The following is a 16,854-nucleotide window of genomic DNA, read 5'->3' on the forward strand; positions in this document are numbered from 1 at the left end:
TGACATGATTACGATGGCTACTAGAGGATTTTGGTGTTTTTGTTACTACACCTCCCGCCCTCTTGTGTGACAATACATGTGCTATAAGTATTGCGCGGGACCCCATGATGCATGAGCTTACCAAGCATATTGGTGTTCATGCTTCTTATGTGCGTACTGATGTGCAGGATCATGTTGTTGCTCTTCAATATGTGCCTTCCAAGTTATAGCTAGCAGACTTCTTCTCAAAGGCCGAGACTAGAGCGCAACATAGATTTCACCTCTCCAAACTCAGTGTTGTGGATCCACCATGAGTTTGATGTTAGAGTTATATTGGTGATGGCCTTTGGCCTTTTGTATTCTAGCCTTTTGGCATCCTCATGTATATCATGTATATGCTGGCTTTGGCCTCCTAGTAATACAAGTTGCTATTCTTCTAACATCAACAATAGGCACCTAACTCTGAAGAATGCGGCTAACTATGTACCAGCAGCTCCATGTGATTTTTTCATGACATGGCAAAAATGGAAATAAATTATAGCAGTATATGTATATCTTCTTGTCTACTACTCCCTCCAAAAATGCGGCTAAAGTAGTGATCTAAAGGCTCTTATATTAGTTTATAGAGGGAGTATTAGAGAACGAGCTTTCTACGAGATATTGTTTGAGAGCCAAAACTAGGGCGAACAGTGTGTAACAAGGGAAGTGAAGCAATACTACCACATTAACAACATCAGCCCAATATGAGTGTCTAGAGCTCACAAACAGATTTCCGCGTAATGTACTCCTCGAAAATATAGATTGCACCTCCTCTAATAAATGCCCGAAATTCTCCACAACCAAATAAACACTGCATTATTTTGGAACTGCAATCACACATGATATTTTTGCAAAAAGACTCAAAGAAAACCCCAACAGAATAAAATGAATTTCCTAGGTGGAGTGACATACTTCCACCCCCAAGATACAAAGAACGTACTTCTCAAAGACAGAGAGTGAACCTCCCAAACACAGATTATGGCATGTCATTCAGAATTTCTGTGTATGGATCATATCATTGAGAATTGACAAGCATAGCGGCAGAATATAAACAAAGAATTTCTGTAAGAGTAAAGTGTACTTATTGTTATTACAAAACCATAGGAAGTGCAATTTCGGTAGTAGTAACATATCATTTAATATGATATGGTATCATGATACTCAACTCTCTCTTTATAATATGATATCATTTAATATGATATGGTACTATGATACTCAACTCTTTCTTTCTTCATTTAATTTTATGTCATATCATTAAAATTATCTAGTTGGCATGCATGACACTACCTATGATACTCCTCATTACGGACAGCCTTATACAAGGGTTCCGTGAGTCCAAGCTGGCACGATGGTGGTCCATGGCAGCAACGGCATCCTAAGATGGTGTCAGGAGGCCCAGGCAGCGCGATGGGGTCAACGGGGTCCACAGCTGTGGCAGCAACCATGGAGGCGTTGGGCACCGGCCGGCATAGGGGATTTGGGTATGTGCGCGGTAGCCGACGGAGGATTTGGGCTCGGCCCGCGTGGAGGATCTGTTGACCGGCGGCGTGTGTGGTTACCTGGCGCCGGCGGGAAAGAAGGCGGGCAAGAATCGGCGGCGCGCTGCTCCCTGAGTTTATCAGACCGAGTCACTAACATGTGGGAAGAAGAGAGAAAAAGATAAGGTTCGGTTTTTTCGACAGGATAGTATCGGGCAAGTCGCCTGAGTTAGGAACCAGGGGTTTTAGAGTAGCTCCATCCATATCAATCGCAATACCGAAGAAAGAACAGGCTTTGCTTTAATTGTACGAGTAGGCTAGATATAGGATTAGAATGTGCCAGAGCTAGCACATACATATATGTAATATGCATGTAGGAAATTATTTTATTATGCGAGCCATTTGTTTAACATTTTTGTGGTGTCTTAGGCAATGGGGCAGCAACATCCATCGTAGGAACTGCACTTTCCTCCAGCGCAAAATTTCTTGCATGATTCCAACGTGCAGTTAGGTAAGTCCAACTCATAGCACTTCGAAGGTAGGGGGAGAGCATCTGTTTGTATCTGCACCGGTCAACACATTTTGTTAGGCCAATTATGTGCAACATAGCTTGCCACCTTATATTTTGGCATTGCTAAATATACACTAGTTTTAATGGGATCTCAACATTTCAAGATGCACGTTAAGCAAATGATCAAGGAGAATAAGGAAGACATGTAAAATAACATAACCTTATTGTTCGCTTCGCATGAGGAGAGAAGAGTAGCCATGACCATGAGAGTTGCCAAAAATAGGGCGCCTGCTTTCTTCTTGAAGATAACCATTTCGAGAGGCACTAGTTTCTTAGTTTTATTTTTCCGCAACAACCTAGTACCTTTTCAATGATCGGTGCTCTTTGGGTATACTTTTTGCTTGTGGTAGTGTTCACCTCTCTTACTGTTATATAGATACATATTGCAGCCTACTTATGTCAATTATTTAATGGTAATTAATAATATCTTCTATATCAATATATTAGTTATCAAATCAATCAATATTCGGGGAATCAAATTTGTTACAAATAAAGCTGCGGGAATCAATACTACCAGGGATGCATTAGCTATGAAAATATATCATAATAACTTTTGTACTCATAGTTTGATGGTGTAAAATGAATGCATTATTAATTGTAATAAATAATTAAGTAAATATCACATCCTTATGTTTTCAAATCAGAACATTAATTGGTGTACATTGTTTACAATAAATCTATCTAATACAGTATCTTCTGATATCAAAAGAAAGCATTAACAATGGTAAATCAGTACAAACTCAGTCGCCATGATCTAGCCCAAATATATGCTTAGTTGGCAAGAAAATGAAAGATTTCCTAAATCATATGTGTACACACATGTATAACTAAACGATGATATCTACTCATCTACTATTCTTAGCTAAGGGCATCTACGGTTCTGACCCGCAAATTTTCTCTAGCATCCGTCCGTGGCAGACAAGAGAACCAGTGCGCGGACACGGATGCGGGAGCCAACCATCCAACGTTGTTCGCATACATTTGAACCACTATTTGAACTAAACGGACGAAATTCATGTAAACATAAGAGATTTTATTCAAGTTAGGTCATAATTTACATTAAAAGGTTGATATCTCGACCTTTTAACTAAAGAACTAGAAAAAAACTAAACCCTAAACCGGACGTCCACCTCGTACGCGTGACCGTCATGTCTTGTCCTACCGCCTTCATCGTTTATGCCGTCACCGTGGTCCCTCCAGCGGCGGAACGGCGCTGCAGGGCCACCACAACCTTATCCGACGGTTGTCTGCCATTCGCGAAGGAGCCGCTCTGCTTCCTGTTGTACGATGCGGAGGGCCACCGCGACTACTGCCGATGCAGCCTTTAGTGCCCTAGTGGCGGCCTTTCCACGGCCGGAATTCACGGAGTAGTCGTCGAGCGACCACTCCTCGCCGATCTTGACAAGCTCGCCGTCAAGGCGGCGTCGATGCCTGGCGGTTGTCTTCGCGGTAGTGACTGATGGCTCGTGTCCGCGTTAGTTTTTCCCCGAAGAGGAAGGGATGATGCAGCACAACTATGGTAGGTATTTCCCTCAGTGATGAAACCAAGGTTATCGAACTAGTAGGAGAACCAAGCAACACTACGTAAACAATACCTGCACACAAAGAACAAATACTTGCAACCCGACGCGTAAGAGGGGTTGTCAATCCCTCTCGGGTAAAAAGATAGATTGATTTGTATGGTTTTGGATAAATAGATCTCTCATTAAAACAAAATGAAATAAATAAAGAAAAAATACAGCAAGGTATTTTTGGGTTTTAGAATTATAGATCTGAAAACAAAAGCAAATAAAAATATATCTTGAAGCAAATACGATAAAGAATAGACCCGGGGGCCGTAGATTTCAATAATGGCTTCTCTCGAGAAAATAGCATACGATGGGTAAACAAATTATTGTTGGGCAATTGATAGAACTTCAAATAATTATGACGATATACAGGCAATGATCATTATATAGGCATCACGTCCAATATTAGTAGATCGATTCCTTCCTGCATCTACTACTATTACTCCACACATCGACCGCTATCCAGCATGCATCTAGTGTATTAAGTTCATGGAGAAATGAAGTAATGCAATAAGAACAATGACATGATGTAGACAAGATCTATTCATGTAGGAATAGGCCCCATCTTGGTATCCTTAATAGCAACGATCAATACGTGTCTTGTTGTCCCTTCTGTCACTGCGAAAGAAAACCGCAAGATCGAAACCATCACAAAGCACCTCTTCCCATGGCAACAAAAATCGATCTAGTCAGCCTAACTAAACCAAAGATTCAAACAAGAAATATGAGGCTATAAGCAATCATGCATATAAGAGATCAAAACTCAAATAACTTTCATTGATAAAATAGATCTGATCATAAACTCAAAGTTCATCGGATCCCAACAAACACAACGCAAAAGAGTTACATCACATAGATCTCCAAGAGACCATTGTATTGAGAATCAAAAAGAGAGAAGAAGCCATCTAGCTACTGCCTACGGACCCGTAGGTCTACAATGAACTACTGACGCATCATCGGAGAGGCACCAATGAGGATGATGAACACCTCTGTGATGGTGTCTAGATTGGATGTCGTGGTTGTGGAACTTGCGGCGGCTGGAATTGTGTTTCGTCGACTCTCCTAGGGTTTCTGGAATATTTGAGAATTTATAGGGTGAAGAGGCGGTGCAGGAGGCCACCGAGGAGGGCACAACCCACCAGTGTGCGCCCAGGTGGGCTGTGACCCCCTCGGGGCACCCCTATAGTACTTATTTGGCCCATCTTGTGTCTTCTGGTCCAGAAAATATCTCCAAAAAGTTTCGCTGCTTTTGGACTCTGTTTGGTATTGATTTTTTGCGAAGTAAAAAACAAGCAAAAAACAACAACTGGCACTAGGCATTATGTCAATAGGTTAGTCCAAAAAATGATGTAAAGTTGCTATAAAATGATTGTAAAACATCCAAGAATGATAATATAACAGCATGGAACAATCAAAAATTATAGATACGTTAGAGACATATCAGCATCCCCAAGCTTAATTCCTGCGCGTCCTCAAGTAGGTAAATGATAAAAACAGAACTTTTGATGTGGAATGCTGCCTAACATCTTCATCACATATTCTTCTTTTTCTTAGCATGGACATATGGAATTTTATATGAGTCAAAGCAATAGTCTAGTTTTGACATGAAGATTTCAACACTCAAGAATATCAACAAGCAACCAAGTCTTTCAAAATATCAATGTTAAAGCAAGTTATCCCTAGCCCATTATGCTCAATCATTGATCCATTCATAAAACATACTCGCATATTAGCTACACCCAATGCTCAAGTACGATCATAGTGCCCTTAGTTGGTGCTTTATAAGATAAGATGGAGACTCAAAATAAAAAGTAAAAATTGCATAAAGTGAATAGAATGGGCCTTCGCAGAGGGAAGTAGGGATTTGTAGAGGTGCTAGAGCTCAAAGCGGAAAAATAGAGATAAAACATTTTGGGTTGCATACATTTTCCGTCAATGAAAATGACCGAGTAATTCCCAACACTTTCCATGCTATATATATCATAGGCGGTTCCCAAACAGAAAATAAAGTTTATTCCTTTTTCCACCATTCATTCACTTTCCATGGCTAGCCGTATCCATGGGTACCTTCCATACCAACACTTTCCAAGGGATTTATTATGTGACAACATAAAGTAACTTTCTTTTCACCTTGGGACTGGACATCCCTAATACCTTTGTCGTACTCTCGTGTAATGACAAGTGAATAAACACTCATCTTGAGAATAACACATCTAGCATGGAAAATATTGGCTACCCCCTGCCGGTTCATGAGCGGTGCGAGCACACAAAAGGAACACTACAAGAAATATGTCAACTTATGACCTTCTGTCAGTGACCCTCGAAGAATTGGTCATAAATTTATGACCATTTTAGACCAATTGGTCAAAAGCTGTTCAGGGGGCTCCAAACCCTAAACCATTGCGACCATTTTGATCAGAAAGGTCGTAATTTCCTTACACGAAATGGTCACAAAGCAAACAGTGCTAGTCCGTTGCCTTATTTCTAGTTGTTAATGACCAATATAGATGGTCATGGCCTTGTAGATTGTGGTGGGTTGTGATGACTAGGCGCCATCTCATCAGTTTTGCCTATGTGTCATGTCCATGTGGCAGTTTTTGCCCTAGGTTGTGAAGCAACCTATATTTCTATCATTCCCAAAATTCCCAAAAAAATCTCATAAATTCTTTGGGGCATATCTTCATCAATTATGTACAAATCCTTCCTTGCCTAGTTCAAACCTAATTCAACAATATTCATTTTCCTATTTTGTTCACAACAACACTTTATGAAGGAAGTGCTATTTATATATTCTTGATTTCCCTCGGAATTTTTGGGCACTCTTTCCTATCCAAATCATTACCGCATGACAAAATTCAGCTCCATTTGCCTAGCAAATCTTCCTCGGCAAATTTCCAAAGTTTTTGTCCACCTAGAAGCATTGTGAAGGAAGTACCTTTTTTATATCTCTAAATGACATGAAATTTATACAGTTCCTTCATATGCCCAAATTATCACCCTCCTCCAAATTGCAGCTCAGTCAAATCATCTATGTGAGCCCAGGTTCAATTTATATTTTATGGCCAAATTGGCATGTTGCAAAGCAAGTGTTATATAGACCCCTCCTATTACCCTCAAACTTTTCGGGCACTCTTCCATACCCAAATCATTGCCACATGATAATATTCAGCTCAATTTTCCTAGTAAATCTTTCTCAGGAAATTTCCAAAGTTTCTACCTCGAGAGAAGCTTTGTGAAGTAAGTACTAGCTAGTCTTACCCAAATGATCTGAAAATTTACCAGCGCATGACCATACCTATGTAACTTACCTACACCAATTTTTAGCTCATTTCATTCATCCAATCTCTCTCACTAGTTTTCCCAAGTTTTTGTCCATAGAAGAGCATTGTGAAGGAAGTACTACTTTGGCATGTCAAAATGATATCAATTTTCTACAATGCTTTCCTATGCCTAAATAACCATGCTCCACCAAATTTCAGCTCAATCCATTCATTATTTTGAGCCCAGCTTCAACATTCATATTTTTGTCCAGTGTGGTACTTTGCAAAGCAAGTACCACCTAGGATCCTCCTTTTGAGCTGAAAATTTGTGAATACATTCTCCTTAGTAGATGATCATCCTCGGCCAAAACTCACGCCCATTGGCCATGTACATTTCCCGTACCGCTAATCAAACACTTGGCTGCTTATTCATGTTTGAGCATCCATCGGTCTCCTCGTGAGAATCTTATGTTGTAATTTTCTTCCTAGCACCTACCTGGGGAGTGCCCAACCCACTAGACATGCCTATGCCTCCCAGAAGACATGGCAATGCCAGGGTCACGCGGTGACCACGCGGCGGGCATGCGAGTTTACGCGCTCTAGAGTTGGGGCCCTCGGCCACCGCCCAAACCTCGACGTATCGCCACCAAACCATGTATTTATGATTAAATAGGTACTTATGTACCTAGAAATGATTTTTGGAAAAAATAAATAGCAAACTATGAGACAGCTACAGTTCAAATTTGACCCGCTTCCTACAGAATCGACGGAAATTTGTCTTTTTCACGAGAGGTGGATCAAAACTTTTTACTCCCAACCATTTTGTCAATTGTGCATTAAATATGTCCTAGTATTTTAGAAAAATGATTTGGTCCAATTTTGCAACAATTATTTGGGAGGTCCTTCACAAAAAAACCTCCTTTTGGGCACTCGAAAAATGGGAAATGGTTTTTTCGTCCAAAGAAAATGAAAACTTCCTTAGGCAACATTGTTTGCCATTCCAATATGCACCCTTGTGCACAATATGAGATCGTTTGAACAAACTATGCCATGAATGTGGCCATAAGATTGATCATTTGGCTTCAAAGCCATTGATCTCCACACGTGATAGCTCGTTTCTGAGAACACTTTTTTTAAATAATTGCCATGTTACAAGTTTGTTATTTTTCCTGGGAACTTGGCCACATATAATGACACAATGCGAAGGTTTCCCAATTTTTTGAATTTTTTTGAATTTTTTATGCCCGTTTCAAAATGCGGTCAAAACGGCGGGAATGACTGTTCCTAGCTAGTGGTTGAATCTTGGAATTTTATTGGTGCTTCTCTGATTAAATAGGTACTTATGTACCTAGAAATGATTTTTGTAAAAAAATAAATAGCAAACTATGATGCAGCTGTAGTTCAAATTTGACCCGCTTCCTACTGAATCGACGGAAATTTGTCTTTTTCACGAGAGGAGGATCAAAACTTTTTACACCCAACCATTTGGTCAATTGTGCATTAAATATGGCCTAATATTTTAGAAAAATGATTTGGTCCAATTTTGCAACAATTATTTGGGAGGTCCTTCACAAAAAAAAACCTTTTGGGCACTCGAAAAATTGAAAATGGTTTTTCCGTCCAAGGAAAATGAAAACTTCCTTAGGCAATATTGTTTGTCATTCCAATATGCACCCTTGTGCACAATATGAGATCATTTGAACAAACTATGCCATGAATGTGGCCATAAGATTGATCATTTGGTTTGAAAGCCATTGATCTCCACACGTGATAGCTCGTTTCTGAGAACACTTTTTTAAAATAATTGCCATATTACAAGTTTGTTATTTTTCCTAGGAACTTGGCCACATATAATGACACGATGCGAAGGTTTCCCAATATTTTGATTTTTTTTGAATTTTTTATGCTCGTTTCAAAATGCGGTCAAAACGGCGGGAATGACCGTTCCTAGCTAGTGGTTGAATCTTGGAATTTTTTGGTGTTTCTCTAATTAAATAGATACTTATGTATCTAGAAATGAGTTTTAGAAAAAATAAAGAGCAAACTATAAGGCAACTACAGTTCAAATTTGACCCGCTTCCTACTGAATCGGCGAAAATTTGTCTTTTTCACCAGAGGAGGATCAAAACTTTTTACACCCAACCATTTGGTCAATTGTGCATTAAATATGGCCTAATATTTTAGAAACATGATTTGGTCCAATTTTGCAACAATTATTTGGTAGGTTCTTCACAAAAAAAAACCTTTTTGGACACTCGAAAAATTGAAAATGGTTTTTCCGTCCAAGGAAAATGAAAACTTCCTTAGGCAATATTGTTTGTCATTCCAATATGCACCCTTGTGCACAATATGAGATCATTTGAACAAACTATGCCATGAATGTGGCCATAAGATTGATCATTTGGCTTGAAAGCCATTGATCTCCACACGTGATAGCTCGTTTCTGAGAACACTTTTTTTTTAAATAATTGCCGCGTTACAAGTTTGTTATTTTTCCTGGGAACTTGGCCACATATAATGACACAATGTGAAGGTTTCCCAATTTTTTGAATTTTTTTGAACTTTTTATGCCCGTTTCAAAATGCGGTCAAAACGGCGGGAATGACCGTTCCTAGCTAGTGGTTGAATCTTGGAATTTTATTGGTGTTTCTCTGATTAAATAGGTACTTATGTACCTAGAAATGATTTTTTTTAAATAAATAGCAAACTATGATGCAGCTGTAGTTCAAATTTGACCCGCTTCCTACTGAATCGACGGAAATTTGTCTTTTTCACGAGAGGAGGATCAAAACTTTTTACACCCAACCATTTGGTCAATTGTGCATTAAATATGGCCTAATATTTTAGAAAAATGATTTGGTCCAATTTTGCAACAATTATTTGGTAGGTTCTTCACAAAAAAAACCTTTTTGGACACTCGAAAAATTGAAAATGGTTTTTCCGTCCAAGGAAAATGAAAACTTCCTTAGGCAATATTGTTTGTCATTCCAATATGCACCCTTGTGCAAAATATGAGATCATTTGAACAAACTATGCCATGAATGTGGCCATAAGATTGATCATTTGGCTTGAAAGACATTGATCTCCACACGTGATAGCTCATTTCTGAGAACACTTTTTTAAAATAATTGCCATATTACAAGTTTGTTATTTTTCCTGGGAACTTGGCCATATATAATGACACAATGCGAAGGTTTCCCCATTTTTTGAATTTTTTTGAATTTTTTATGCCCGTTTCAAAATGCGGTCAAAACGGCGGGAATGACCATTCCTAGCTAGTGGTTGAATCTTGGAATTTTATTGGTGTTTCTCTGATTAAATAGGTACTTATGTACCTAGAAATGATTTTTGTAAAAAATAAATAGCAAACTATGATGCAGCTGCAATTCAAATTTGACCCGCTTCCTACTGAATCGACGGAAATTTGTCTTTTTCACGAGAGGAGGATCAAAACTTTTTACACCCAACCATTTGGTCAATTGTGCATTAAATATGGCCTAATATTTTAGAAAAATGATTTGGTCCAATTTTGCAACAATTATTTGGGAGGTCCATCACAAAAAACCTCCTTTTGGGCACTCGAAAAATGGAAAATTGTTTTTTCGTCCAAAGAAAATGAAAACTTCCTTAGGCAACATTGTTTGCCATTTCCCGGTAACTTGGCCACATATAATGGCACAATGCGAAGGTTTTCCATTTTTTTGAATTTTTATGACCTGTTTCAAAATGCGGTCAAAACGGCGGGCATGACCGCTCGTAGGTAGAAAGATCGAAAATGCAATCAAATTGGTGATCATCCATAAAATATGGTCTAACTTAATTGAAAATTTTAGTGATGGCATTTTGCAAAATATTTTTGGAAGCTGCTTCACACCCCCTTGTTTTTAGCACTAAGAAATAGAGTAATTTTTAATGGCTCATAGTTTGAACCAATCAGGACGCAGCCCACGGATCACCCCATTATAGTCGATCTAAGCCGTCCACCTCCTACGGATCCAGCGCCTCTCCTCCCTCAATCCCCTTCCTTCCCGAGAAACCCTAGGTCTCTACCCCTCCTCCCCCATCCAGATCCAGGTCCCTTCTCCGCCGCCTCCCTCTTCCCCGATCCAGATCCAGGTCCTCTAACCCTAGGTGCTACAACCGTCCCGGCCACCGTCCTCCCCACCATCGTCCCGGCCGCCGCGCCCGTGACTGTCCTCCCCGCTGCCCCGGACGCCGCCGCCACCTCCATCGCCTCCCCGGACCCAGCCGCCACGCGTGCCTTCCTGGGCCGCCTCTACAACTCGGCCAAGCACTCCCTCTCGGGCGCCCGCCCCTAGCCCGAGCTCCTGGACCGTGCCGCGCTCTCGCGCCCGGACTCCCTCTTCGACGCCACCGCCCGCCTCCGCAAGAACCTCGCCTACTTCCGCGTCAACTACGCCGCGCTCTCCCTCCTCGCGCACCCCTTCTCCCTCGTCGCCATCCTCGCATTCCTCGCCGCCTGGTGCTTCCTCTACCTCCTCTGCCCCACCGACGCCGCCCCGCTCAACGCCTTCGGCCGCACCTTCTTCGACCCCACTGATGCGGCGACCCCGCCGAAGGAGGCGGCGGCCTCCCCGTGGCCGGGGCGAAGCTGGAGAGGATGCAGCCTCTGGAGTGGCCCCAGAGGGACGCTCTCTACGGCGAGCTCGGGGCGGGCGACGTTGGGTGCCGGGTCTGGCTCTGCGGTTGGGTCGCCCTCCGCCGCTTCCACGCTGGCCTCACCTTCCTCACCCTCCGCGACTCCTCCAGCATGGTCCAGGTGACCCACCGATGCACCGTGGCCCGCCTCCCATGGCGCGCCCCCGCCCCGAACCCATCGACCGTGAGAAGGTCAGCCAGGCCTACGCAACCCTAACGTTTTTACTTGTTATCTAGCGTGCGGGCAGATGCTAGTGTGCAGTTCAGTAAGCACTATATTTAGGCATGTTATTCGGTTTTGCATTTAGAGGATTGCGAGGACTGATTGACTGAATTCTTCTTGTGCAGACCTGCCCCCTCCTGCTCCGGGTTTTCACCAAGGTAAAGCCCAGTTGTCTCTTTTCTTCTACTCTTTCGTCTTCTTTTTAGCGCACCTGCAGTCGAGAGCGCATTATGATATCCTCAATTCGCTTGGTTTGTGCAATATTTGATTGGATCTTGTGGTCCATGGATGGTTGGTAGCAAAGTAACCGGAAACGTATGGTGCTATCCGAATGATGCTACTAAAACATGGTCCATTACCACTATGCTCACACTGTTGCATTTTTTAAGGATGTATAAGTTCTGTTCCTGATGGTGCTGTGTAGGTCGGTTCGACCGTATGGCACCTGTAGTTGATGTAACATCCCAAATTTTCAATTTGGAATGTTATACATTAGATCATCAATGCATATCATATTTTATTTTGCATTTTGGTTGATCCTAGAAATTCTACGCAACTCAATGACCAACGGAGAGAGTTGGGGATTTCTTTATTTTCATATTTGAGTTTTCTCAAATTTTGAGATTAGGATCATTTGATTTTATTTATTTTATCATCAATTATTTCTATTACAAAAAATATGAGAGAGGGAATAAAATGACTTTCCCAAAATAAAGAAATATTGAGAATTTAATAATAAAATCAAATAAGATTTTATTTCGGAGTTTTTTGGTGTTTTATTTGAATTTAGGAAATATGTGCGTTTTTCAAAATTGCATTTAGGGCCCAAATAAATGTTCACTTTGTCGGGCTTGATTTTAGAAGCCCGGGAAAATTTATTTCGGGATTTTTGGAGCCCGTTTAGTATTTTTTTTTATTTTTCTTCCGAGCGTAATTATTTAAAAAAGAGGGAACCGACCTACGGGCCGTGTCCGACTAGGACTCCCGGCCCGTAGGGGCTTTATAAGCCGGCCCACCCCGGGGGGGGGGGGCGGGGGGAACCCTAGCCCAGCGCCCCGCCCCAGCCCCGCACCTCCCGCCGCCGCCGCCTGCGCGCCGCCGCCGCCCCGCCGCGCCGCTCGCCGCCCGCCGTCGCCGCGCCGCCGCCCGCCGGAGCCGCCGCCCCGCCACACGCTCGCCGAGGTGCGCCGCCGCCTCGTAGTCCGCGCCACCTATTTTGTTTAGAAACCCGAACGGTTTTCCGTCGTTTTTTTTAGTTTTCGTTTTTTTAGATTGTTTTTTTTGTTTAGGTTAAATAGCGAGCGTTCGCTCGTTTGTTCGTTTAGACGAACACGTTCATTGTTTAGATCTGGATAACGAACGTTCGTTCGTTAATCCGTTCGTTGTTTTCTTTTTCTCGGATTAAATCCGTGATTTTTCTGATCGCGATTCCTGATCCGATTTTCGTTTTAGTATAACTTTTCGCTCGTTTATCGGAATCAGGCGATTCAAGCGCCTAGAGTTTCGTCCTGAAACCCTCTATCCCTTTAACCAACTTAAACAAGATTTTGCTACTGTAAAATTTTCCCTAGACGCAGATTACTAGAACGAAGTTGTTTTCTTTCGCCATTTGACTTTCGTTGCTTTGCTCGATTCGATTTTTTTTGCCAACCGGAGTTCTTAAGTTGAACCTTCTGGTTAGTTCTCTTATTTGAGTTTTACCTGTGCATTAGATGAGTACTTATTGTATGCTTGTTTGTTTGTCTGCGATAGAATACCCGGAGTGCGCCGCCTGTTACTTCGAATCGTTAGGTTTCCCGGATCATCAGCAAGGCAAGTAACACTTTGATCATATCTTTTCTACTACCCAGTTTTATTGCATTAGATCAATCCTCACACATTGCATGATTAGGATCTAATTAAATTGTGAGATGGGAAGTAGATGAGGTAGTACCTATCACCTGTTTATTATCAAACCTTTGGGAGTTACTTCTACGTTTGCTTATTATGCCATGCTAGTAGACGTGGATTGGGTGAGTGATATCCATGACAGATGTGAGATTGATAATTAATGGTTTATCTAAGGTGGCAACTTAAACACACATCTGGGTGGATTGAGGCACCTGGGTATTCCAGGACTTGCCTGTTTTCTTTTGGACCGCCACCCAGGCTCAAAGGGATCATGAGACTATTCATACTACAAACTTCCGTGTGCAGCCACAAGCTATTATGGGCTCTAGCATAGTTGACTAAGTTGTGCGAACTCTTACAGTGGTAGACTAGCAGATGTAGGGGATGTAGGTGGTACGGTCTACCCATCGTAAGGTGCTAGCGCTTCTGAAAGACTATGTCTCGGTCATCCGTCTTCTCAAACACCCTGTAGTGCGAGAAACCAAACAGAGGCGATCGAGTCTTGTGGGGAAAAGTGCGCAAACCTCTGCAAAGTGTAATAAACTAATCATGGTTAGCCATGTCGCTGGTTATGGACATCTTGAGTATCTAGTACCTGGATTTTCATGTGAATCTCAACATGTTACTCTAAATTAATTTTGTTGGGTTATGTTTAATGATGATGCTTAATTGGGATTGAGAATGCTGTCAACCATTCTCAATGTTTAACAACCACCATGATAGTAAATAAATTCATTCCTTTGAAGTAGGGAAAAATTGGCTTTACGCAAAACTGTAACCATAGAGCTTTCCACCAGCCAAATATGCATATAGTATAGCTGTTCATTCCATTACTCTCTATGTGTTACCTTGCCAGCATATTCCATGTGCTGACCCGTTTTCGGGCTGCAACGCTAATGTTGCAGACTTTTCAGACCACGATTAAGGAGTTTTAGGTCGTGGTTCTATACTCAGTGATGCCGTTGGAGTTGATGGACTTACTTATCTTCCAAGCCTTCCACTGTTATCGTTATTAGATGGTCTTAAGCCATATTTATTGTAATAAGTTCTCTTTTGAGACACTCAATGTAATAAGTGTGTGATTGCTACTCTGCTATAAATCCTCCGAGTACTGTGTGGTGTCAGCATTACTGATCCAGGGATGACACCGGAGCACAGAGATCAGACTGTTTGAGGTCTGGTCGCTACAGAGATGGTATCAGAGCACACGCTGACTGTAGGACACGACCACTAAGCTAAAAGATCTAGATCACTATTCACTCTCTTCTCTTCTGACTTCTCATCTTTTTTACTCTTTAGGATGGCGGATGCAAGGAACAAGTTCACGCAACCGGATGAAGATACACCCTTTGGACGTCACTTGAAGGAAGTCACTAGATACCTGAATATAGGAGTACCAAGCTTCACCGGAACCTACAACGCCACTTTACCTGAAGAAGAGCGCTAGATGATTCAAGTTCAAGTTCCAGGAAGGACGTTCATGCCAGTCACTGAGCCCATAGAGTTTTCATTTGATGCACCAACTTGGAGTCTAGGAATGAGCATGGCAGCTCACATCGCCATGGGACGCATTGGAGAAGTCTACCGCAAGGATCTCAAGGATACTATCTACCAGATTTGTGGGCACCGAGATGAACACTGGGAGATGATCAGCACCAGGAAGGATAGATCAATTGCAGCTTTTATCCAGGAGCTAAACCAGCACATTCGACGACAGGAGAACCAGATGTGCGCCGACATGATAGATATGAAGAAGGCTAAGACTAGAATCAAGGAACTGGAGGAAGAACTCAAGGCTACACGTGGAAATTATGAAGAGGAAATTGAAGTATTGGTGGAGAAGAATGACGACCTGATCAAGAAGATTGGAATATTTATGGGAGGCCCGACACCAGTAGATGAAGACGAAGAACCCAAGGAGATTAGCTCGGAAGACTACATCATTATCGACGGCACCGACTCAGAACCAGACAGTAGCGATGATGACTATGTTGATGAAGCTGGAGCAGATATCATGGAGTCAACGACCATAGAATATTTCTAGTAGACCACCTCATCAGTAGTAGTAGTCCACCATGTAAATATAGTAGTCCGAGCACTTTTGCGATAGATAGATCGATTGTATGCCTTTGTTTGATTGATTGAAGTGAATTGTTTGCTTTTGCCTCATGTGCATATGGGTAGTGTTTTCTCTTTAGACCCTCTCTATTCTTATATCTCATCTTTTCTAAACCCTCAGATGCCTCCGAGACGTGACCCCGGTTTTGCTTTCCCACTGGAGCTCACCCAGTTGATCCAGCAGCAGAACACATTGATGCAGTTGCTAGTCCAGAATCAGAATCAGGGGAACAACAACAACAACCCACCACCACCACCACCACCTGTTGACCACTTAGCCCGTTTCCTTAGGCTGAATCTGCCGGTGTTTTCCAATAGCACCGAGCCGATAGTAGCAGATGATTGGCTCCGCAAGACAGCTAGGGAGTCGACCACAGCAGGATGCACAGATGCGGAGAAGGTGAAGTTTGCCGCACATCAGTTAGAAGGACCCGCAACATCATGGTGGGAGAATTTCACAGCCACTTTCCCAGTCGACACTGTCACATGGGACCAGTTTCAGCAAGCTTTTCGTACTGCCCATGTTTCAGCAGGAGCTATGGCCATGAAGAAGCGTGAGTTTCGTAACTTGCGCCAAGGAGGACGGACAGTTGGCCAGTATGTGGAGAAATTTAGTAAGTTAGCACGTTATGCCCCAGATGATGTTGCTACGGATGCAGCTAAGCAAGAGAAGTTTCTGGAAGGACTGAATGATGAGTTGAGCATGCAGTTGATGGTAGCCACCTTCAATAACTACCAGGAGTTGGTAGATCGTGCCCTTATGATTGAAGGGAAGCAGCAACAAATTGAGAATCGCAAGAGGAAGTATGGACAAGGAAAGTACAATTCAGGAGCTCAGCAGAAGCCACGTTTTACCCCTAGACCGGGAGAACATTTTCAGCATACCCATGGAGGAGGTAGCTCGCACAATCACAATAGCACCAAGAATGGTAATGGCAATGGAGGAAGCAACGGCCAGAACCGCACCAACCCCTCAACCCCAGCCAAGAAGGACTTGAGCCAAGTCACTTGCTATAAGTGTTCGAAGACCAGACATTATGCCAATGAATGTCCTGAAGGCCAAAATGGC

The 16,854-nt window shown here is 42.3% G+C and overlaps 1 pseudogene; it reads left to right on the forward strand.

Moving 5' to 3' along the window:
• Positions 1-10,641: 10,641 nt before the first annotated feature.
• LOC123153396 (PRA1 family protein B4-like) lies at positions 10,642-11,679 on the forward strand (annotated as a pseudogene).
• The last annotated feature ends 5,175 nt before the right edge of the window (positions 11,680-16,854 follow it).

The sequence above is a fragment of the Triticum aestivum genome, chromosome 7A (assembly GCF_018294505.1).
Source record: "Triticum aestivum cultivar Chinese Spring chromosome 7A, IWGSC CS RefSeq v2.1, whole genome shotgun sequence".
Taxonomy (NCBI): domain Eukaryota; kingdom Viridiplantae; phylum Streptophyta; class Magnoliopsida; order Poales; family Poaceae; genus Triticum; species Triticum aestivum.